At 33.5% G+C, this 25,937-nt stretch overlaps 1 protein-coding gene across 6 annotated transcripts in view; it reads left to right on the top strand.

Annotated features, from left to right (window-relative positions):
- The first annotated feature begins 7,038 nt into the window (after positions 1 to 7,038).
- The window catches only part of LOC110448911 (sodium/calcium exchanger 2-like), a 55,877-nt gene continuing 36,978 nt past the window's right edge, over positions 7,039 to 25,937 (top strand). For 2 of the 6 annotated variants that reach the window (XM_021495419.1, XM_021495413.1), the window contains exon 1: positions 23,025 to 23,454. The gene's annotated coding sequence lies outside the window, so the exon portion shown is untranslated. Of the gene's footprint in view, positions 7,428 to 23,024; positions 23,455 to 25,937 lie in introns of those variants that run through there. The other 4 variants (XM_021495421.1, XM_021495420.1, XM_021495414.1 and 1 more) reach the window with 3 other exon arrangements.

Here is a 25,937-nt window from a genome sequence, read left to right as displayed (position 1 = left end):
ATATGATTTTTTTAGATAGATACAGTGTAAAGTTTGATTTGTTCATTTGAAATTCGGAATGAATACTAAACTCATTCAACCTCTTGACAAACGAATCAGTTACTTATCTTATATTTGAAAGAAGTTACATAATTAGTATAGTCACCATACAAAAGGACGGTTTTATATACTGGACAAATTTGTGCCAATTAAAAGATATAAATGATATATTTTATTTCCTATCAAAATACCTCTTTGTTGCAGATTTAAGAAAGGAATTTCTGAACAATAAAATTATTATGTGTGTTAGAAAATGATTTTTAAAGAAATGATGCCGTCATTCGTCAGATACTGAAGTCGGCGTTGATGACATCGGTACCGCCCAACCCCTCCCCCACACACTTTTTAAATGTTTACGGTAATAGTGATCTAAATCTCATTTTAATGAAATTGATATAAAAAAACATAAAGCACATTCAGACATAATCATAGCGTTATTTCAAATTATAAACACTAATCCAACCCCCTAATCCCTTGAAGTCATTTGTTATCTATGCCTCACAACCATACGTTTCCGACGCATAATGAAAAGGGCATTAAGTGTTACTCATCTTCATTCTTCATTATTATATACACGAAGTTACACCCCCCGTGCACGGCGGTCGTCTTTATACTTTAACCTGTTCAATACTTTAATTGAATTAAAACGATACGTAAAATTCAATCAGAGACGTATAAAAAGTAGTATAAGCTATTTAATTAGTTACAATAATGATTGTTTGGACTTATCCTGATATGTCGGAGTAATCGTTCTCCCCAAGTGTTGGTTGAGATACATCTTACTTATACTTCCTAAATTCTCAGATTTCGCTGGAGAAATTTAATCTAGATACGTCGACAAAGGACGTATCTGCGCCCACACGGACCCAAGAGTATTAAAGTGTACCTTGAATGAAAATAGAAACTAATATATTATTATTCTATATTATCCAAAAACAAAAATGTCGAAAACCGCATAAAAAACCGGTCGTAATCGTAACTCGCGGTGAATGGGACCCTATCGGCTGTGACGTCACAAGTTCAACGCCTCTAGCAGTCATCGTGGCGGGAATAGGCGAGTTAGAGAACAGTCATGGCCATACAGCGTCAGACAGCCGATTAGTATTTTTTTTAGTGTTGAGGAATCATATTGTGCTGAAGATAACATTATGTAGATGGTATTTAGCCATATAAAATTTTCAGACAGTGAGTTAATTGATATCAAACAGACGACTCTGAATAGGACGGACATTTCGGCCTTCCACGCAGGCGGCCGGGGTTCGATCCTCGAAGTCGTCGGACGCATGGAATATCAGAAAAAGGGGTTTTATCCTGCCCACACAACTCCAACAACCCAGGTGTAGTATAGCATGGTCTGGGGTGGATGTTGCGGTATCTGGGCTGTAGCATTCAAGTGAGGTGTCACTTTAAATGATGCCTTTGGAAGCACGGTCCCTCTACAAACAGAACACATCACATCTCCAGCATACATACATAGGGAGATATTAGCCAAGTGGGATAGGACTCGTAGTTAGCGCCTGATAAGGCAGCTCCTGCGAATTCCTCAAAATTGAATTCATTTTTTGTAAATGCTAATTGTATTAATTGTATATATATGTACTGTAAAGCGCTTTAGAGTGGATTATATGTTAGCTCGATAGAGCGCTATATCAAATGCTGTATATTATTATTAACACATACTGGAAGCATTGCGTGTCCTGATTCTGAGCACTGATGCGAACTTTGTGCAAATACTCTCAATGTTGTCGATCAAAAATGATTCTTTATTTTAGGCTGGAAAGTCAGTTTGCAATTATTTTTTTACTCTGCACAGACGTATACACTTTATATTCTCTGCTCTGCAGTCACATACTGTGGCACCGCTACGGTCCAAAAAAAACCGGAAATATATCACTGAAAAATGTTTACAAAATAACTTCAACGTTGGTATATGCTGTTTTTGAATGTCAATAAAATATATGGCATATTTTCAATATTATTCTTTTATGACAAATTGACGTTATTGTGTCTTCCTTATGTTAAGCAGGGATGTGTAGTGGAGGGATTTGCAACTCCGAGTCCAGTGGCGAACACTTATCGTCGCTTTTGTGTTTGTTCACTGGACCGTGAAGGCATCGAGGGCCTACTCTGGCCGGTCTGCGCTTGCGCGCTAGTGTCAGGTTAACTCGCACTTGCTTCCGGTGTCATGTCAACGCATCGCTGATCCAGAGACGTATATTTTTGAATTTCATTTAATCATGTTTCAATTCAATATTTTGTCAATATTTAATGACTATTGAGAAATGATTGACCCCATAAAATGAGCGTTGATTCTGCGAAAGGCATGTCTATTTGATATTTAATGACTTTGCTGTAACCAAAATATTACACATTGTAGTATCATTTTTCTTGTTCCAGAAACTATATAGCAAGTCCAAGGTATTCAAATGATTAGGCACCAGTATGATTTGAATTTGAATTCCATCTTTTTCAGCTAATCAAAATGAAACTTGCTGTTCCAGGGACAGCTCCAGCACCAGTGTTCCTGTTGACGGTACCACTAGCTCAGATCTGTTGTTCTTCAGGTACCAAGCCCACTCGTTAAAGCTATTATGCTGTCAGCAACAATTTTCAGCATCACTTAAATCATTAATATATTCCTAAAAGATTGATGATATTCAACTTCTTTGAAAGAAGTGCTTAAGCTTTTTGTGACTTGACTCCAAAGAACTCTTGTTTGGTAACTTTTTATTTTTGTATTTTTCATGACATTTTTTCTTTTACTGATTTAGATGTGTGTCAGCTGTGTTAGAAAGAGTACAATTATTAAAGAAGCTACATCAAGTTCGAATAAGTCCTGAGCTTAAAACATAGAGTACACTTGTATACAGATTAAAGGTTGTGGTTAACATATATGCAATTGATAATTATCTTTCAAAACTGATGTGTTGTCAGTTTTATTACTCAATAGTATCATTACTATTTATGTGAGAAAGTTTGAACATGTTTCATATAAATCACACTAAGACAGAACCAAGAGCCTGCAACATATGCTTTTGCTGTAGGTTAACAAAATAAAGAGATGCACTTTAACCTATTAATTATTTCATTTGTGTTAACAAAATTATACATGCTTTGGGAAAATAGACAAGCACATGTAATATTTTCACAGAATATGAGAGTTTATTGTCTAATGTCTAATAATAAAGTCCATGTGCTTGATTGTGTATGATATACATACAATAAACAGGGCTAAGTTGAACCATTTCATAAGTCAAATAACATTTTCCTTCATGTTTGGAGGGTCAAAATCATATCATATTGACATATTCATTCAAATTAATCAAAGATTCAAAAGATGTAATTTTGGAGAGACCAAAAAAAGTTATTGAGGATCAACTTAAAGCCCTAAAGTAAGTGACTGGTTGTTTTTTCATGACCTTCCATGCACACATTAGATGTACATTGTACTTATTGTGTGTTTACAACTGAATAAAACCTTGAAAATGAAAATATAACTGTTTTTTAATACTCACTGGTGGCATATATGTAACAAGCTTGAGTGGTGATATACAAATTGTATTATAATTCAATGTTCACTCTGATAAAAATGAAATGTTTTTTTTATTTAAAAATTAATTCCTCTGGTGTGGAATTTTGTATTAAACTTGTAAGGCTTTGAAGCATATTAATTTGCATACATCTGATGAAACACTCTTCTGCTGTTGATTTGTGTTAAGGTTTTGAAAGTCTGGTCCCTTTTTTCATCTCTGGCATGCTGAAATTAGAAAAGATACATCAATCAAGTCAGATGGACAAAATCCATGTCAAATTTGGGAATCAAACCTCAGCTGTCCTGTTCAATATCTGCCAATCGGCTGGTACATTTTGATTTGAAAATGTCCACCCGTACGTGTGCGGAAGTGGGATGTACCATGTAAAGACTAGTTGTCAATCAGCCTCATTATCCCCCCTGTGTACATGTGTATCTGCATGGACACCTTTCAAAATTGGAAACTATCTGTAATGTTTGCAAATTAAGACAAAAAATGGATATTGCAGTTGTCTGTCATACTTCTTACTCAGAACAATTGTTCACATTCATCACTGTTATTATTTCATTTTTCCATGCATAATTAGACAGAGCTACAATTTATTTTGTGTGTTGACACACGATTATATAATTATCTTACATTAAAATCCATGTATAGGTATACATTTTAAGTAATGGAATTGGCCAATTACTCTCTAAATCTGTCTTCTAATCATCGAGACTGCAAGATCGGACCTGTGGTATTTTATCTGCGACTTTTGAAAAAGCTTCAGCTTAAATTAATTAGCTCAATAAATATCCCTTCACCAACACTTTCGCNTTGCGCACAATAGTGTGCCTGAGTGATAATAAAAATCTCTAAAAATCTCTAAAAGCAATAAAACTTTGGCTGTAATTGTATGTTAATAAAGAATTCTTTATCTATTAAAATATATTTTCCAGTGGATATATCCCTAGCCAAGTGAATCAGTACGTAGGAAATTATGAAAACAATTTAACACTGGCCTTGTTATTCAACAATTTGAAAAAAAAATCAAAATATACAATTAATCGTTGAGAATAATAGGGATTTGTCAACAAGCAGATAGGCTTTTGATTTTAGGCATTCATGCATATGCATATTGCTGCAATTATTAAAAACACACGGATTAACAACCGTTTTCAGAACACAATTAATACAAAATCAGAGATATGGGTTCACTTATAACCACAGGTTGCAATAGAAAACATATAAATGAACAATTTGGTTTAGTCCGTATGTCAAAAAAATATATTAATTAGCAAGATAAGTAGATCTCGATGGCGGGTAAATGCCAGACGATGAAGGAAGTGAAATCACACGCTATTGCATCACGATGAATTTTGGTCTATATTCAGAGCCTTAAAATACACTTTCTAGATCGTCAGTGCGATTGAAATCGTTTTGTGTACATGATAATATACCAAATAGTAATTATGTAAACAAATCATTACAAATTTATGATCAATAACCGAGAACTACATGCATTCATGAACCCACCCGCGATCGGTAATATAAGGCAAAATAGCGGCTATTATTAAAAACACACTGATTAACAACTGTTTTCAGAATACAAATACTACAAAATCAGAGATATGTGTTCACTTATAACCACAGGTTGCAATAGAAAACATATAAATGAACAATTTGGTTTAGCCCGTATGTCAAAATAATCTATTTATTAGCAAGATAAGTAGATCTCGATGGCGGGTGTGAAGCCATAAAATAATTTCAAGTTGGCAACGCTGTATGTTTACTATAAACTTTCGCATTCTGCGACATTTCTCTGGTATTCGACACAACAAACATTATTAAATTCAAACAGATATAGTATAGCAAACTTACTTTGAAATCCGGATAATGTAACGGTACAGATAGCCCAAAATGTGTATCACTTCTGAACGGCAATCAATTTCTTCGATGATTGAAGAGGCGGGTTTTCCCCAAATCACGTAAATTCTCACGCTTTCTCGCAGTTTCTCGCAACATCAAAGTGCACGGCACATATTACCTATGCCGAAGAGGCAGTTGCCTTTCCCTCTAGTCTAATTCCGTGGTCCAACAACTATTTGTCTCATACTTTGTTTGGTGATGTTTATCTTCTCGCGTGACGTTCTGCATATTGGTACCTCTTCCTCGGTTTGTTGTTTGTCCTAGCGTGACGTTAGCTCCTTTACTACTAATAATCAGAGATTCAGAGATTTTTATTATCACTCAGGCACACTATTGTGCGCAACAAGAGGTCATAATAAAGTACATTAAAACAATGATATGGTTGACCGTAAAGCAATCATCTTACTATGCTAGCGTACAATAATATAGTGGAAACTATTACACTCCTCATACAATGATAAACACACAATATTACACTGTACTAGCATACCTTATTATAATAGATGTATGTGCCCCGATTTGATGTTTGTCCACGCGTGACGTAATCCCCTGGTCGTACAATTAGATGACTGTCCTATGGTTCGTTGTTTGTACAAGCGTGACATTAGGTTCCTTAGTCCTACAAATAGACCTCTGTCCTACGGTTCAGTGATGAGTGTCTTAGCGTGACGTTAGCCCCTAATCCTACTGATAGATGTCTGCCCCATGGTTTAATAATGCTTTTTCCTAGAGTGACGTTAGCCCCTAATCCCTGTCCCACGGTTTGATGATGTTTGTCCTAGTTTATACATTAGCATTGACATAGATACAGCAATTCCAAAAATAAAGGTCATTTACGTATTCAAACAGGACACGAAACTCTACTAAAGGTTAAAGTAACGGTCATCAACCCTTTGAAAAATAATTAAAAAAAATCCAATATGATCCAGCTTTTTGAGTAGTAAATTGTGATGTTTTCAAACTGCAGCTTCATTACAGAAGTCGACTTGTCAGTGCAGTGTTATTGGTACATCATATTGACTGAATTAGGGAACGAAATAGGGAAATATTGGTTACATGTACATGTATATTTCTCATTAACTCATTTACGTAAATGTCAGCGGGTATATGTGTGGAATGACATTGACGGTGAACAATGGTGTCGAAAACAAGACCGAGTATGTAAAACAAGTTTGAAATGGGGTTATCACTGCCTGCTTGTGTATTTTATATAGCTAATCACTAAGCGTGTATGTATCGCAGTAGGAAATATTTCCTTTAATGTAATCCCCGGCTGAGTCGATACAGACCGCCTTAAACCTAATCTACCGCACGTTCTGGTCGGGTAGGCCCGGAGAATTGTTCTAACCGGTTGACAGTCAATTGTTGAAGTGAGGTAAATCTGGTCGTTCTCAAATTATAATGCTCTTAGGGCAATCTAAGAGAGGGTGAGATATAACACACACACACGGCTGGCGCTCGATACGGTAGAGTGTGAATCAACTGTACCGGTATGCCTATCAACTAAGTATATATTAATGTAGCGTGAATTGATTGATGTTGTCTCCCTATACTCTCCGGACGTCCCGTACAATAGTCGCGCGCACCATTCCTCCTCACGATGTAGCAGACACTAGGGAGGCCGATCGAAAATACTAAAAGGTACTTGAAAACTATAAATAGCTCCCGAGTGACATAACAGTACCTATCTCATCTACTAATCCCAGGCCCGTAGGACCGTGATGTATTTTTCATGATATTGTGCTTCATCGGCTAAAATGTCAGTCACACGGAACCGCTAACCTGACAGCATCAGTTATACAGATATACCTGGCGTTGTGTTTTTATTGCATGACAATGCTTGACAACGTCGTTACACTGAAGGTAGTGGAGAGACGTTTCGGAATCTTGGAATTTAAAGCTACATTCAAGACCTGATTCGGAATCGATTTCGGATACTTCCAGGTAGGTGCGCTTTATAAAGAGATTGGAATATGTTTACATCTTCACCAGGCTGAACGCTTATAACTCTAGTGTTTTAATATAAAATAATTGAGTTCCATTTACAGGATGTGAACAATACCAATGTTGACAGAGTATAGTGGCATATCAATTTATACCACTTTATTCCCACACTTCGCCTCTGTGTTACTAATGTAATTCTATTGATTTTGTGAACAAATTTTTGTAGCTTTTAACAATTCGATTTTCTTTCAAAATTTACAGTATACATTACATTTTGAAAATTGGCTTCTGTATCTAGAACTGATACTATTTCTTTTTAATTTTATTGATGAATTACTTATGATAAAGCATAAAAATGATCAACGGTCACCTTTGCCCACCGTATATATTAATACCACGTACGTCATTATCAGAATTTATTTCAATATTTTGTTTACCAGTTTCATTGAAACTGTTGACAAGAAAACGATCTCTTTCCTGAATTATTTTTTTATTTTCACAAACGGACAGCTGTTATCTATTTGATTTACTATAAGTCGTTTATTACTAAGCGATTAAGAGTAAGAACCTTTAATGTTATCTAACGGCCGGCATTACAGTGATATGTAAAGAGCCAGTGTTTATTTGGCCTTAATGCCATTGAAACGTATAACGTATTTCAATAGAGAGATACGGTAGACATACATTCGGAAGTGTATTCAAGCAACATATTGGCAGATTTATTTTGTATATGCAGAATTATTCTTTTTGCCAATGTGTTGATACACAGATCGTCAAAAACAATGAAAACCTGTAATATTTACATTTCAGGTCATGCTATCTTAACGTTATTGCTCGCGACATGTTTGTTTAAACAGAAGTTGTCTTTCATGTTTATCTTTCATTATAACGGCCTCCTTGAGGCCAAAGAAGCAATGCATTACATGTAAATACAACACGCACATAAAGCCCGTTTCTTGGATATGATTAATTATTCAAACACGTGTACGTGATATAACTGATTGTTTGTATTTGGGAAAGGTGATAGCAGACATACTGACAACAATACTGTTATTTCCATTTGTAGGTTAACACTGTCATCTAGGAAACCTGTCTAAACAGGATGTTTTGGTTTCACATTAGAGTTGAGAGAGAAAATCCGGTTTTTTTTTATGTGGCTGGGCTTTAAAGATTAATCAGGCAATATATGCTTTCAAAGGAAATAAATGTGAATGTAAATAATTCATTTTACTTTTCTGTATGCCTTGAATAATAGTGGCCGGTTGATGGTAGGTTATACAGATACTGTCTCCCATATTGGTGTATGTCCCTGTACTGTTCTCTTGGTTGTGAACTGTTGCCAAAACGGTTGTTTGGTTCCAATGGTTATTGAAGTGTACACGTGGTTAGTGCAGTGTACATGTTATTGTACTGTACCCTTGGTAATTGTACTATACCCATGGTTATTAAAATGTACCCGTGGTTATTAAAGTCTATCCGTATTTATTAAAATGTGCCCGTGTTTATTAAAGTGTAACCATGGTTATGGCACTGTACACTAACCTTTTGTACTGTGTCCATGTCTATTTTACTGTAACCGTGGTTATGGCACTGTACCCTAACCTTTTGTGCTGTGTCCATGGTTATTTTACTGTACCCGTGGTTATGGCACTGTACCCTAACCTTTTGTACTGTATCCATGTCTATCTTACGGTAACCGTGGTTATGGCACTGTACCCTAACCTTTTGTACTGTGTCCATGGTTATTATACTGTACCCTTGGTTGTGGTACTGTACCCTAACCTTTTGTGCTGTATCTATGTCTATTGTACTGTACCCGTGGATATGGTACTGTACCCTTACCTTTTGTAATGTGTCCATGTCTATTTTACTGTACCCGTGGTTATGGTACTGTACCCTTACCTTTTGTGCTGTATCTATGTCTATTGTACTGTACCCGTGGATATGGTACTGTACCCTTACCTTTTGTACTGTGTCCATGTCTATTTTACTGTACCCGTGGTTATGGTACTGTACCCTAACCTTTTGTACTGTGTCCATGGTTATTGTACTGTACCCGTGGTTATGGTACTGTACCCTAACCTTTTGTGCTGTATCTATGTCTATTGTACTATACCCGTGGTTATGGTACTGTACCCTTAACTTTTGTACCAGATCTTACATATTGTGTTTTGGTTGTATTTAAACGTAAAATTAAATCGCATATAAACACTTCGAAAAGGGATTTATAATAGTCAACTACATAATGGTGATTAAACGGTCACTACACCATCTCAACCACTAAAACATCAGATCCAAAATGACTTAAATCGATAAATATAGCATAACTCGTACTACTAATTTTTTATACAAAGCCAGTTATTAGAGTATTAAAGTATTATTGATAAGCTGCTTTGGTGTCACTGACCAGATGGCATGTTGACATGTGTAATAGTACTACAATCATCCTAACCACATGCGGTGATACAGACGCGTAATAATCGGTAACGGTATCTCCTTTAGAAGTATTGCATTGTCATAGTTCTTTACTCTGAAATGCGTGCAAAAGTATTTGTGAGCGCAGCCCAGCGAAGAGAAACAGTCCTAAGGCCTGTAATCCTGTCAATGAGAGATTATATATGGTATACTTTGTTAAACAAGCCTGCTGATGTCGTCGTCTGTGAAGTGTATAGGCCTATAGCCAACCAGGATAAGTGTCATACATTGCATACATAACCACAAATAATAACGCTGAAAGGTATCGGGCACTATAAACTTCAGGGCACTGATAATGTTTGAAAGAGAATATAGCTTAGTTATTGCAGAATGCACATTCCTGTGTAGCTCCTCCATTGTCGTCACGATGCACTCGTAGATTATAATGGCAACCGGTGGATGCGTACAATACCTTTATGTAGTATAGCGGGCGTCGTTCATATTTTGTAACAAACCATTAAACCAAGACGGCCATCAAGATCACTGTCCAACACAGGGTTGTATTGATGCAGCTTACTCTATTTCAGAGCCTTATATATATGTGTGTTCGAAAAGTATGCCGAACAGTGTTTGAGCAATAAACCTAGATACAGCGAACACTTAACATTTAAAGATGACATATTCTACAGGGATTTGCAGAGCTTTTGATTTTTTCGTTACAAAGGTCAAGAACAAAAGTAACAACAGCATATGTAGTATATATATCTCCTTTCATTTAATACAGATTGATAACACACAACACTATGAAAGTGATGAAATTCGGTATGATTTGGAATAAGATTATTTTCCTTGTTTTCGGCCTGTCCCACGTTTTCTATTTGACTTGCTTTCTTTCAGCTTCCGTGTCTGATAAGCACATAAAATTCAGCATAACTTGCCAAATAATTTTAATTGTCTCATCCAGATTAGCAGCAACCAAATGTGTCCGTTACCATGTTTATTTTACTGTGGTTTAGTGAATTAATTGCATTTAAAAATCATACAAAAATCCACATAGGATTTGCGTAACAAAATAAAATGGCCGACATCACAAATCATTTGTCAAACGTTTTGAACGTTTTTTCATGTTTTTCAATTAAGCTTAGAATATTCTCTTTCATTTTTGTATTGATTTTGTCAATAACAATGCTTTCATTTTAGCACAACATGTCATAAATAAATGGCGTTATTTTAAAATGTTATGTCATAACGTTGTGCCTCAACACGTACTTTACCAATGCTTTAGGAACCACACACGTTGCTGCACAGGAACGCTGCCTCCGTGACCTAAATCCAGTATTACCAATATGTGCACATTGTGTAATCTGTTTTCGTCAAGGAGTAGGCTAAGGCACCTAGCTTTGGTGAGACCTGGCAACATATCGTCTAACTGTGCTTGTGAATAACATGGATTATTTATCATGTATCCCTTAGGGAAGTTTGAGTTTGATTAAAGTACACCATTATCCCTGTCAAGAAATGCTGTTGTAGTCTGAATCTGCTTCAGCCTTTACATTGAGCTGGATTTGGTTTCTTTGCGTCTTTTGGTCTGTATGAAACATTTAAACACCTTTTACCTTGAAACAGTCCTAAATACAATCCACCCCAGCTCCTGTGGGAGCACACAACATTCTTTCCTTCTCCTAGTCAGTAATATTACTTACTATTGTCAATTATTAAGTTGAGGTGATAGCATTTAAGCAATACAATTAAATGTCGTCTAGAGATGTTTTTATGGCTTTTTAAAACAAAGGAAATTTAACGAATTTTGTGTAGAAATTTATTAATTTAGTCATTAATTTATTAAAACAGCATCAAGAATTCCCACTGTTCGCTCTTAACTACGGAAGACACAAAATGACAATAGCAATGACTTTAAGGGGTTTTGTTTCAATGTTTCAATCAGTTCCCTTATTAATAGGTTTAATCCAGTAAGTAAACAAACTAATTTTTTTATATTTGCAATGAAAGAAACCTTTGCACAAATATAAAGTGTTATTTTCAATTAGACTCAAAACAAAGAATATCAGGCCGTTAGTGACGGCGCCCAGTACTATAATTGTACTTGCTATCAAAGCGAATCGAATTAAAATATCAGCAAACATTGTTGTTATTTGCCTTACATGTTTGTAGCTTCCATACATACCTTATCTGTTACATTACGTATCAACTACAGTTTTGTCAGCTAAATATGTTATTATCAATGAAAAAATTAAAATGTTAATTCCTTTTAAACGGATAAAACAGTCAGTAGCTAAAATATACATGAAACAAGATGAAATCATTATATTTTTCATGATTATTTTATCATTGACGTCATAATTAAATTACCTGTCGAAAAACATTACAGTAATTGATGTTAATTCGGTAAAAGAATTTTCACTTTGCAAATGTAATAAATAAATATATCTGTTCCTGAAAGTATGCAATCTATATTGAATCTGTTTAATACTAACGGAATTATCACAACAGTCATTCCACTCGAGGAATTGAACTTTTTTCCCGTGAAGAAACCATGTACATTTGCGCCCTTTATCGGACAAAAACAACATATTCCTTTATTTTCAGAATTATTATCAATAATTTTAAGTATTTTTAGAATGATAAAGTGGTCTGTTATTCGTTTACAATTATCGAATTATAGACATTTATGTTCATACGACACTAGTGACAATAGCAATAAATCTACATTTATGTATGTATAACACATTAGCGATAATGACACTTTATCTACAATCATGTATATAAGACACTAGTGCTACTGATTCTTTATCTACAGTCATGTATATAAGACATTAGCAATAATGATACTTTATCTACACTCATGTATATAAGACACTAGTGATAATGATAATGAATCTACATTATATCAGACCCTAGTGATAATGATAATGAATCTACATTATATCAGACACTAGTGATAATGATACTTTATCTACAGTCATGTATATAAGACACTAGTGATAATGATAATGAATCTACATTATATTAGACACTAGTGATAATGATAATGAATCTACATTATATCAGACACTAGTGATAATGATAATGAATCTACATTATATCAGACACTAGTGATAATGATAATGAATCTACATTATATCAGACACTAGTGATAATGATAATGAATCTACATTATATCAGACACTAGTGATAATGATAATGAATCTACATTATATCAGACACTAGTGATAATGATAATGAATCTACATTATATCAGACACTAGTGATAATGATAATGAATCTACATTATATCAGACACTAGTGATAATGATAATGAATCTACATTATATCAGACACTAGTGATAATGATAATGAATCTACATTATATCAGACACTAGTGATAATGATAATGAATCTACATTATATCAGACACTAGTGATAATGATAATGAATCTACATTATATCAGACACTAGTGATAATGATAATGAATCTACATTATATCAGACACTAGTGATAATGATAATGAATCTACATTATATCAGACACTAGTGATAATGATAATGAATCTACATTATATCAGACACTAGTGATAATGATAATGAATCTACATTATATCAGACACTAGTGATAATGATAATGAATCTACATTATATCAGACACTAGTGATAATGATAATGAATCTACATTATATCAGACACTAGTGATAATGATAATGAATCTACATTATATCAGACACTAGTGATAATGATAATGAATCTACATTATATCAGACACTAGTGATAATGATAATGAATCTACATTATATCAGACACTAGTGATAATGATAATGAATCTACATTATATCAGACACTAGTGATAATGATAATGAATCTACATTATATCAGACACTAGTGATAATGATAATGAATCTACATTATATCAGACACTAGTGATAATGATAATGAATCTACATTATATCAGACACTAGTGATAATGATAATGAATCTACATTATATCAGACACTAGTGATAATGATAATGAATCTACATTATATCAGACACTAGTGATAATGATAATGAATCTACATTATATCAGACACTAGTGATAATGATAATGAATCTACATTATATCAGACACTAGTGATAATGATAATGAATCTACATTATATCAGACACTAGTGATAATGATAATGAATCTACATTATATCAGACACTAGTGATAATGATAATGAATCTACATTATATCAGACACTAGTGATAATGATAATGAATCTACATTATATCAGACACTAGTGATAATGATAATGAATCTACATTATATCAGACACTAGTGATAATGATAATGAATCTACATTATATCAGACACTAGTGATAATGATAATGAATCTACATTATATCAGACACTAGTGATAATGATAATGAATCTACATTATATCAGACACTAGTGATAATGATAATGAATCTACATTATATCAGACACTAGTGATAATGATAATGAATCTACATTATATCAGACACTAGTGATAATGATAATGAATCTACATTATATCAGACACTAGTGATAATGATAATGAATCTACATTATATCAGACACTAGTGATAATGATAATGAATCTACATTATATCAGACACTAGTGATAATGATAATGAATCTACATTATATCAGACACTAGTGATAATGATAATGAATCTACATTATATCAGACACTAGTGATAATGATAATGAATCTACATTATATCAGACACTAGTGATAATGATAATGAATCTACATTATATCAGACACTAGTGATAATGATAATGAATCTACATTATATCAGACACTAGTGATAATGATAATGAATCTACATTATATCAGACACTAGTGATAATGATAATGAATCTACATTATATCAGACACTAGTGATAATGATAATGAATCTACATTATATCAGACACTAGTGATAATGATAATGAATCTACATTATATCAGACACTAGTGATAATGATAATGAATCTACATTATATCAGACACTAGTGATAATGATAATGAATCTACATTATATCAGACACTAGTGATAATGATAATGAATCTACATTATATCAGACACTAGTGATAATGATAATGAATCTACATTATATCAGACACTAGTGATAATGATAATGAATCTACATTATATCAGACACTAGTGATAATGATAATGAATCTACATTATATCAGACACTAGTGATAATGATAATGAATCTACATTATATCAGACACTAGTGATAATGATAATGAATCTACATTATATCAGACACTAGTGATAATGATAATGAATCTACATTATATCAGACACTAGTGATAATGATAATGAATCTACATTATATCAGACACTAGTGATAATGATAATGAATCTACATTATATCAGACACTAGTGATAATGATAATGAATCTACATTATATCAGACACTAGTGATAATGATAATGAATCTACATTATATCAGACACTAGTGATAATGATAATGAATCTACATTATATCAGACACTAGTGATAATGATAATGAATCTACATTATATCAGACACTAGTGATAATGATAATGAATCTACATTATATCAGACACTAGTGATAATGATAATGAATCTACATTATATCAGACACTAGTGATAATGATAATGAATCTACATTATATCAGACACTAGTGATAATGATAATGAATCTACATTATATCAGACACTAGTGATAATGATAATGAATCTACATTATATCAGACACTAGTGATAATGATAATGAATCTACATTATATCAGACACTAGTGATAATGATAATGAATCTACATTATATCAGACACTAGTGATAATGATAATGAATCTACATTATATCAGACACTAGTGATAATGATAATGAATCTACATTATATCAGACACTAGTGATAATGATAATGAATCTACATTATATCAGACACTAGTGATAATGATAATGAATCTACATTATATCAGACACTAGTGATAATGATAATGAATCTACATTATATCAGACACTAGTGATAATGATAATGAATCTACATTATATCAGACACTAGTGATAATGATAATGAATCTACATTATATCAGACACTAGTGATAATGATAATGAATCTACATTATATCAGACACTAGTGATAATGATAATGAATCTACATTATATCAGACACTAGTGATAATGATAATGAATCTACATTATATCAGACACTAGTGATAATGATAATGAATCTACATTATATCAGACACTAGTGATAATGATAATGAATCTACATTATATCAGACACTAGTGATAATGATAATGAATCTACATTATATCAGACACTAGTGATAATGATAATGAATCTACATTATATCAGACACTAGTGATAATGATAATGAATCTACATTATATCAGACACTAGTGATAATGATAATGAATCTACATTATATCAGACACTAGTGATAATGATAATGAATCTACATTATATCAGACACTAGTGATAATGATAATGAATCTACATTATATCAGACACTAGTGATAATGATAATGAATCTACATTATATCAGACACTAGTGATAATGATAATGAATCTACATTATATCAGACACTAGTGATAATGATAATGAATCTACATTATATCAGACACTAGTGATAATGATAATGAATCTACATTATATCAGACACTAGTGATAATGATAATGAATCTACATTATATCAGACACTAGTGATAATGATAATGAATCTACATTATATCAGACACTAGTGATAATGATAATGAATCTACATTATATCAGACACTAGTGATAATGATAATGAATCTACATTATATCAGACACTAGTGATAATGATAATGAATCTACATTATATCAGACACTAGTGATAATGATAATGAATCTACATTATATCAGACACTAGTGATAATGATAATGAATCTACATTATATCAGACACTAGTGATAATGATAATGAATCTACATTATATCAGACACTAGTGATAATGATAATGAATCTACATTATATCAGACACTAGTGATAATGATAATGAATCTACATTATATCAGACACTAGTGATAATGATAATGAATCTACATTATATCAGACACTAGTGATAATGATAATGAATCTACATTATATCAGACACTAGTGATAATGATAATGAATCTACATTATATCAGACACTAGTGATAATGATAATGAATCTACATTATATCAGACACTAGTGATAATGATAATGAATCTACATTATATCAGACACTAGTGATAATGATAATGAATCTACATTATATCAGACACTAGTGATAATGATAATGAATCTACATTATATCAGACACTAGTGATAATGATAATGAATCTACATTATATCAGACACTAGTGATAATGATAATGAATCTACATTATATCAGACACTAGTGATAATGATAATGAATCTACATTATATCAGACACTAGTGATAATGATAATGAATCTACATTATATCAGACACTAGTGATAATGATAATGAATCTACATTATATCAGACACTAGTGATAATGATAATGAATCTACATTATATCAGACACTAGTGATAATGATAATGAATCTACATTATATCAGACACTAGTGATAATGATAATGAATCTACATTATATCAGACACTAGTGATAATGATAATGAATCTACATTATATCAGACACTAGTGATAATGATAATGAATCTACATTATATCAGACACTAGTGATAATGATAATGAATCTACATTATATCAGACACTAGTGATAATGATAATGAATCTACATTATATCAGACACTAGTGATAATGATAATGAATCTACATTATATCAGACACTAGTGATAATGATAATGAATCTACATTATATCAGACACTAGTGATAATGATAATGAATCTACATTATATCAGACACTAGTGATAATGATAATGAATCTACATTATATCAGACACTAGTGATAATGATAATGAATCTACATTATATCAGACACTAGTGATAATGATAATGAATCTACATTATATCAGACACTAGTGATAATGATAATGAATCTACATTATATCAGACACTAGTGATAATGATAATGAATCTACATTATATCAGACACTAGTGATAATGATAATGAATCTACATTATATCAGACACTAGTGATAATGATAATGAATCTACATTATATCAGACACTAGTGATAATGATAATGAATCTATATTATATCAACATATTTTTGCAGAATTCCCTAGTTTCCCGGGCGCTTTACCAAATTAAATTTCTATAGACTATCTTAGTCATTCAAAATAAATTAAGTTTATAAATATAGGATATCTGGATAAACGGCATTCTATTTTGCTTATATTAAAACCTTATTATAATGCCTATAATTGCACAAACATTGTAACAAAGGTTTCGACGGTATATCGAGAGAGACATATAGAAATATTTTGACAAAACAATGAAAAAGGGACATTGAAATATGTAGAAGCAAGTGGATGTTGAAAATGAAACGAAAAACAGTTTTGGAGTTTTAATTTTAGTTTTATACTCTGGCAAGCCACACAATGACGTATACTTACAAATATTATCTTCCATTCACAATCACGTGTTTGGTTATGTAGTCATTACGGCAACAACACCACGTGTCCCGGTAATGTAGTATTCCTAAAATGTGGGATCATTCAAATACTGTATTCTAAACAAAACAGACCAGAATTTGCATTCCAATGAATAATAATCCATGTCAGATAGTCCGCCCAAATTCGTTTCTATTCATTCCAAATGATAGCTTTTTCAATCAAATGTAAAACAAATTTGTAATCCCTATTTGAACAGGCTTCGATGAGAATTATACTTTTTCTCTTGAGTTGTGATAGAAGATTACCATTTTGGGTTTGGAATGCAAACCTCATCCAGCTCAAATGATTGCATGACCAAAACATGTTCTTGTTTGATAAAAATGTTTGCAAACATTTTTAAAAAACATTAAACCGAACGAATCATCAGGTTAGCTCATGTTGAGCCTAATTTTCAGATTTGATGGTAATGCTACAGTTCAAAGGGTTTTCTTCTCTTAGGCTTAATCAACCAGCAACACATGTTGAGTGAATTAACTGACCGAAGTGTGATGGCAACCAATGACTAGTAGCATAGTGACGCCAGCCGCTGACTAGCAGTGATGTGATGAATCATTTCACTGGTGTTAGTGTGACAACAACACGGAAGTGTGATAACTATATTTTGCTGTTGTTGGTGTAATAACAATACTTTACTGTTGTTAGGGTGATAGCAATACTTTACTGTTGGTAATATAATAGCAATACTTTACTGTTGGTAATGTAATTGCAATACTTTACTGTTGGTAATGTAATAACAATACGTTATTGTTGGTACTGTAATAACAATAACGTATTGTTATTACAGCACCAACAATACGTTATTGTTGGTGCTGTAATAACAATACGTTATTATTGGTAGTGTTATAAGATTACTTCGGTAATCTAATAACAATACGTTATTGTTGGTGCTGTAATAACAACACGTTATTGTTGGTACTGTAATAACAATACGTTATTGTTGGTACTGTAATAACAATACGTTATTATTGGTAGTGTTATAAGAATACTTCGGTAACCTAATAACAATACGTTATTGTTGGTAGTGTAATAACAATACGTTATTGCTGGTACTGTAATAACAATACGTTGTTGTTGGTACTGTAATAACAATAACGTATTGTTATTATATTACCAACAGTAAAGTATTGCTGTTACATTACCAACAGTAAAGTAATAACAATACGTTATTGTTGGTCCTGTAATAGCAATACGTTATTGTTGGTACTTTAATAACAATACGTTATTATTGGTAGTGTTATAAGAATACTTCGGGAATCTAATAACAATACGTTATTGTTGGTCCTGTAATAACAATACGTTATTAATGGTACTGTAATAACAATACGTTATTGTTGGTACTGTAATAACAATACGTTATTGTTGGTACTGTAATAACAAGTCCTCACTGTTGGAAGTGTAATAACAATACGTTAATGTTGGTACAGTTATAATAAGACGTGAATGATGGTAGTGTGATAACTTGACTAGCCGCTGTGTATTGACAAGACTTTCTGGCAGTATGCTAACAGAAATTGACTGGTAATGTTGTAATGATAACCCTGATGTGTTGAAATGACCTTTGCGCCGATGGACCTGTCGTAGTCATTACTTACCGATTCAAATTAGTAAAGTCATTGTATATTGGTGGTGATACATGATACTTTGTATACACTAGGGTCATAGTTATGTTAACCTGTCATCTAATGTGTGAGAAAGCTCGTCAATTAACACTACTGGATAGCATTCGGGGTAGTTAGGATGTTGTTTATACTCGATGTAACAAATTTATTTACGATGGATCCAATGTTCATGCTTTGACAGATGCATCGTTTAGCTGCGGTATGGAAAATAAACCAATGAGACATGTTTAAGTCAGAGAAGCCAGGCAGATCAGGCTATTGTCGTTATCTTAACTGACATCAAATTCAGTTTTACCCTACAAATCCCCAGAGTGTGCTCGGAGACAGAGGCTGTTGATGAAGGTTTGTAGTTGGTTGTCGTGTCAATGAGCAACGCAATGTTTGTCAGGCCTAACAACCAAACCAACCTCGGCGTTCTTATCTACCAATACACTAAATGATGTATGGTACCAGTATGTGGTAATGTCAAATGGTGGTCTAGGTTTGCCCTAAATGATGTATGGTACCAGTACATGGTAATGTCAAATGGTGGTGTAGGTTTCCCCTTTAATGATGTATGGTACCAGTATATGGTAGTAGATACAGTGTATATCTTAGTTGTGGGCATTTTGCTTGATATGATGATCAGATAGAAGATATGTTTAAATGATGGACGGATACCAGTGACGTTTCATTGAGTGTGGGGAATAGTTTGTCTACGTGTTCAAAACATGCGTTTCGTAATGACCGAATGTTTGCGTCTTACAACTCAGGCATGTTAATTTTCATGTGAAAATATAGTTTATTTTGTATAATAAAGCCTACTACATCACCATTGAAAACATCTAAACATACTTTTTTAAGTCACTCGTATAATGCCATGGAACATTTCCACGTTATTTTATATGTGGTGTTTTGTTTACAAGTTCTTGTATGTAATAATACGACCTTGAACCTTCCTTACATTTTGAAGTCTTCGATTACTTAGTTCCAAAGACAAAGTTGCATTCACATTTTTCAATAAAAAAAACTTTTAAGAAAATAACACAATTTCTCACAGATTCGTGGATTTTTAGGTACAAATCAAGTGTTTCTAACACAAGTAAAGTGCAAAAAATCAATAAATTTTCTATTGTATTCCTTCGTGAGTTTAGTACATGTGTTAGATAGGATGCAAATGGGTTCGGATTTGATCACATGTGATATATTGTGAGATATTTAGCAAAGGTGCAATCATCTTATTAAGATAAAAATAACTATGACCTCGGGGTCAACTGATCTAAGGGTGTTTTCAGAGGTGAAGCAAGAAGGGTAAGGGATCGGTGAAACATTGGTAAATACCATCGGTTCTAGTTTTCTGTGGATTTAAAGAGTCATAATCAAGTTGTGATGGTATAAGTTTTCCAACATCTAAACCTGATCTCAAAATGATTGAGTTTTTAATATTACCTAGTGGAAGCGAAGCTTTAATGCGTTGTAACTGCTTGTAGATGACTGAATCAGTTTCTTCCATGTGTATAAGATGCCCCAAAAGTGCAGAACATTTAGCTAGTAGTATTTTAAAAAAAGAAATGTTATCGAATGTCTACGAACTTAATGATGGTAACATGTTGATTTGTTTTTTCCTCTTTTCGTCGTTAGAAATTTAAATTACATTGGATTACTATTTTACCTTCATGTATTGTGTAAATAGTGGTATTGTACAGCATAAAGGCAAAATAGGATACCTTGTTATTTCTTGAAATGTTGTTATAGTAAAATATTCAGGGTTTTTCTGTATTTACTCCCGTCGGTCTTTGTCTACCTCGCTTCATCTATCTCTGTTTTACGGTCCCCACTCTCCCCGTTTTATATATGTGGTTATCGCCATCCGTATATTTCTGTGTTTACCGTGAGCTAGCTGATCTCGTGGAAACCATTTGTCAATGGAGTCGTTGGCGAATGCGCCATAACAGTTCCTGGGTCAGAATCCCTTTTCTATTCCTAAGGTGACAATGAATGTATTTTTGATCAGATATAACTGATTCGTAAAAGACGAACGAACAATGTGTTTGTGGTTTCCAAGAGGTTTCCAAATTGTACTCGGAGGATTCAGTGTGGAGATACTAGTTTGTCGACTTTCGGTATTACAGAGATGGTCCTCATTTACACCACTACGTCACTGGTGATGAAACCATTTAGCTCAGTGATAGATATGTTGCAGGGATTTGTTGGTGGCGATAAATGTCTTCCGCCAAAGTGTCTGGCCCTGATTAATACACTGTCTGCAGACATGACAACACAACGATATCGTATTCAGTAAAAGATATACTTATGCAACGAAAGAACAACAAACAAGCTCATCAGTCATTGCTGTAGTCTTGGAGCGTCACGTGAGGTATATCCGTTTGTCTACCGTACTCCCAGGTTGTCCACTTGATATTCCGCCTCATGATTTATATAGATTTATGACCTTTACTTCCATTCTGATTTCGAATGACATCATTTGTATAGGATGTTTTTTATACTCTCTTGTGACTCATATATTTTATAAAAGAATGCTGATAATCCTGTCTTCATAAATAGTTTGCTTTCCTACGTTCCAGGTCTTCGGTGATCCGGGCCTTTAAGATACAGTATAGGGCGTCTTTTAGTTAATGCTTGTCACTAACGACTCTCTGTGTCGGATATGAGTGTCTCTGATCCTTTGTCTACTCATTAGTTCTACATAGTTTTTCACTTGAACAAAAGAACAGATTGTCATTTCAAAGAAATGTTTTCTTTAGGTCACCATTAACAATCAAGAAACAACCATGTTATTTGTGTTACTTAGACATTTTTGGCAAAATAAAGACGGTTGGGGATCATTGTATCATCGGTTGACTATACGTAGTTTGATTTGTCACCAACCTGTGAACTTATACCTTATTTATTAGTCGATTGAAAATGTTAACAGAAACGGCAAACCGCTGACTTAATATCAATGCTATCCAGCACAGCCTCGTGTGGTCGTGTGGAAGGCGCTGCGGCGCTGTGTCATCGATTGGTTGTTCGCGTTGTACCGGGCTGCTGCTTCAACCAAGCATGCCACGTCGGTACCAGACTTTCGGAGTTGAGGAGAAACTTCTCCGCTGAGTTTGTGTCTGTAGACCTACCTACACACGACCAGGTATTTCCATTGATCGTGTGTGTGTGCCAGGTGTTTCAGAATGAAGTCTGTGTGTCCTCTCAATCGACTGATCTGACACAATTCACTATCATGTTTTAAACAAGTGAGTTTAATTGATCCAAGTACTTGTTTTACAATAATATAGGAGCATCGTGAGAGTTGTTTTAATATACAATCATTAACATTGGAAACATCCTTTATACACTCTAGCGAACTAGCGCTAAATGAGGCGGGGTGTATCACTGAAATGTAGTCCTTGTGTGCCAACCGAATGTTTGACAAAGGAACGAAAGGGAATATAAACTTTAACTCCGGAGTCTACGTGTGATGGTAAGTTGCTGTCAGAGCGATTCGTTTACAGTCGTACAGGTGAATGTATCTCAGTAGGACAATTACGTTATAACTTTTGTCCGTAAGACGTTTTCTTTGCGAAATTGATACTTTGTGTTCAATTTAGTTCTGACTTAATTTGATTCAAAATTGAAATACATTGTAGTTGTTAAGTAGCTAATATTTTCCTCGATTGTCCTTGATTACTTATATATGGGCTAGTCTCCAGTTTTACTAAACACGACATTTGTAGTTATGCCGTTTTTAGACAAAACTGTAAGTAATGATAGACAACCTTCCGCCAGGGCGATGATATTCCAGCCCGTTCTATTGATACAGCTTCTACAATACATTAGTTCAGCAACCAGCAACCTATATATAGTAATATATGTATTTAATACAGAAAAAAGTGGAACATAATTGACACCGGGGACAACTCGATATCGAACCAATATATCAGTGTAGTGGTCAAGTGTACGATAAGGCTTGCCTACAAATGCATGCATTTAAATAGAGTTATTTGTCTGGCTGTTTCTTCACCTTCCCGAACCCTATATTATAATCGTCTTCAAGTCATTCTGAACGTCCCCTTTGATGTTTTTTAACATTGTAGACTTAATAGGCAGGCCTTTCGTTTAATTCCCGTTTATAGTCCATGTCATGTCGTATGATTGATACATCTGTTATATCGGACCACCTTATAGACACTCAAAAGATATATACATGTAACACCTTAATGGTAATAAACTGGTTATACGTTTGGTACCGCCGGAACCGCTTTATTATAAAACAGTTTAGTGCATATATGTTTTAGTTATGAATAAACTTATTCGGATAAAGTAATTCGACATTTTTTGCAGTTAAAATGAATTCAGCATTGATGTTCAAATTTTAAAAATGAATTTATATTTTCTTTTCGAAAAGAAGCCTGAAAATATACATTTGATTTACACAGATTTGTTAAAACAATTTATACTTAAAATTCACTAAATTTTTTTCATAATTCATACAGTCGTTTTTTTTCACATTTTCATTTTTTTTCTGACAATGTTGTCCCTTACCGCTATCAACGCTGTCATAATTGGTGCACGTCAGAAAAGTAATTAATCGAACTCGTTGAACAGTACATACACTACTCGCGCTTGTGACACAGTGAACTTTTATATTATTTATAGAAATCATTTCTGTAAGAAACTGTTTGAATTGTATGTTTTCCCTCTTTCCTCGTTGGATACATATTCAAGCAGTTGGTACATATTTTATGTTTCCGGGATGCTGGCAACACACTATACATAATTTCACTCTCATTGCTTTAATGGTTAAGTTTCATAGTTATCATGTTTATGTAATATAGTTTGTAAATTTTCAAATTGTATATACCCGATATAGATAAATATGATGACCAACAATGACTCGTTCGGGCCACCAGTATATCACTGAGCCTCATGATTGTTCTACTATAAAGATCATGTCATCTCTTTCCCTTCCTTTGTCAATGGTTTTCAGGCCATTAACTTGTGATTGACACCCATGTTTCTGTCTTATGTTTTGCGGAACGCAAAACGATTATAGATGACAACTACTTGCGTCAATTGAGAGTCTGTAGAATCAGTGGATAGTGAAAATTAAAGTTATTTGGGTCGTATTACTTTGAACTCTCGTATCGATTTATCTTTATATGCACACAGAGTATTCATAAACCATTTAGCAAGAAGGTTTGAAATCAATTCACCATGAATTGTCCGCTCGTAAATCCTGGTTTCACTGCAAACTTTCCGTGCCAGTGCCAGGGGGATATGTGAAGATATAAACCAGAAAGCTCGAATCAACATTCGTTTCACAGGTGTAATCAAAGGAAGAAGATTATACTAGATCATGACAAAGAGACGCTTGTTCTTATTCAGACATCTGGTTAGTTAACGTAATCAAAGCAAGAACACGCTTGTTTTATCAGACATCGGGGTATTGCGATCAAGGCAATGAGACGATTGTTCTTGATCAGAAAACTTTTTGATTTGCTAAAAAATTGTACAACGAAAGGATGTCACGGATCAACAGGTATTGTCTGGAACGCTTTCGCTCGTTTCCAAATGATGTTTGACTCCCTATTACTCTACGTTATCAATACCCTGCAGTGGCAACACATTTTTATTGAGATTTAGATTGAAACATGATCATCTAAATTGCAATCAAATCAATATGCCGATTTAAGGAAGGATTAGAATCAGCATTGATTTAATCTAAATAAATCAAGTATTGAAGAAAATTATGTATGTATGTATACGCTAATCTCTTTAAAGTTTCCTCTCTCCGTCCTCAAAACGAGTTAACACGGAAACTTACATCACTGGACGTGAAAGTGTGCACTCCAGCGCTTCGGATTACTCCATATTGTTGACTGTTTACGAGTTTGTCCACCGTAATTGCCGATACGTACGCTTATTTAGTCCGTTATCAAAGGATATTGTACGAGCCGCGACTAT

The sequence above is a fragment of the Mizuhopecten yessoensis genome, unplaced genomic scaffold (assembly GCF_002113885.1).
Source record: "Mizuhopecten yessoensis strain PY_sf001 unplaced genomic scaffold, ASM211388v2 scaffold4373_2, whole genome shotgun sequence".
Classification (NCBI taxonomy): domain Eukaryota; kingdom Metazoa; phylum Mollusca; class Bivalvia; order Pectinida; family Pectinidae; genus Mizuhopecten; species Mizuhopecten yessoensis.
This window is presented reverse-complemented; position numbering and strand designations above follow the sequence as displayed.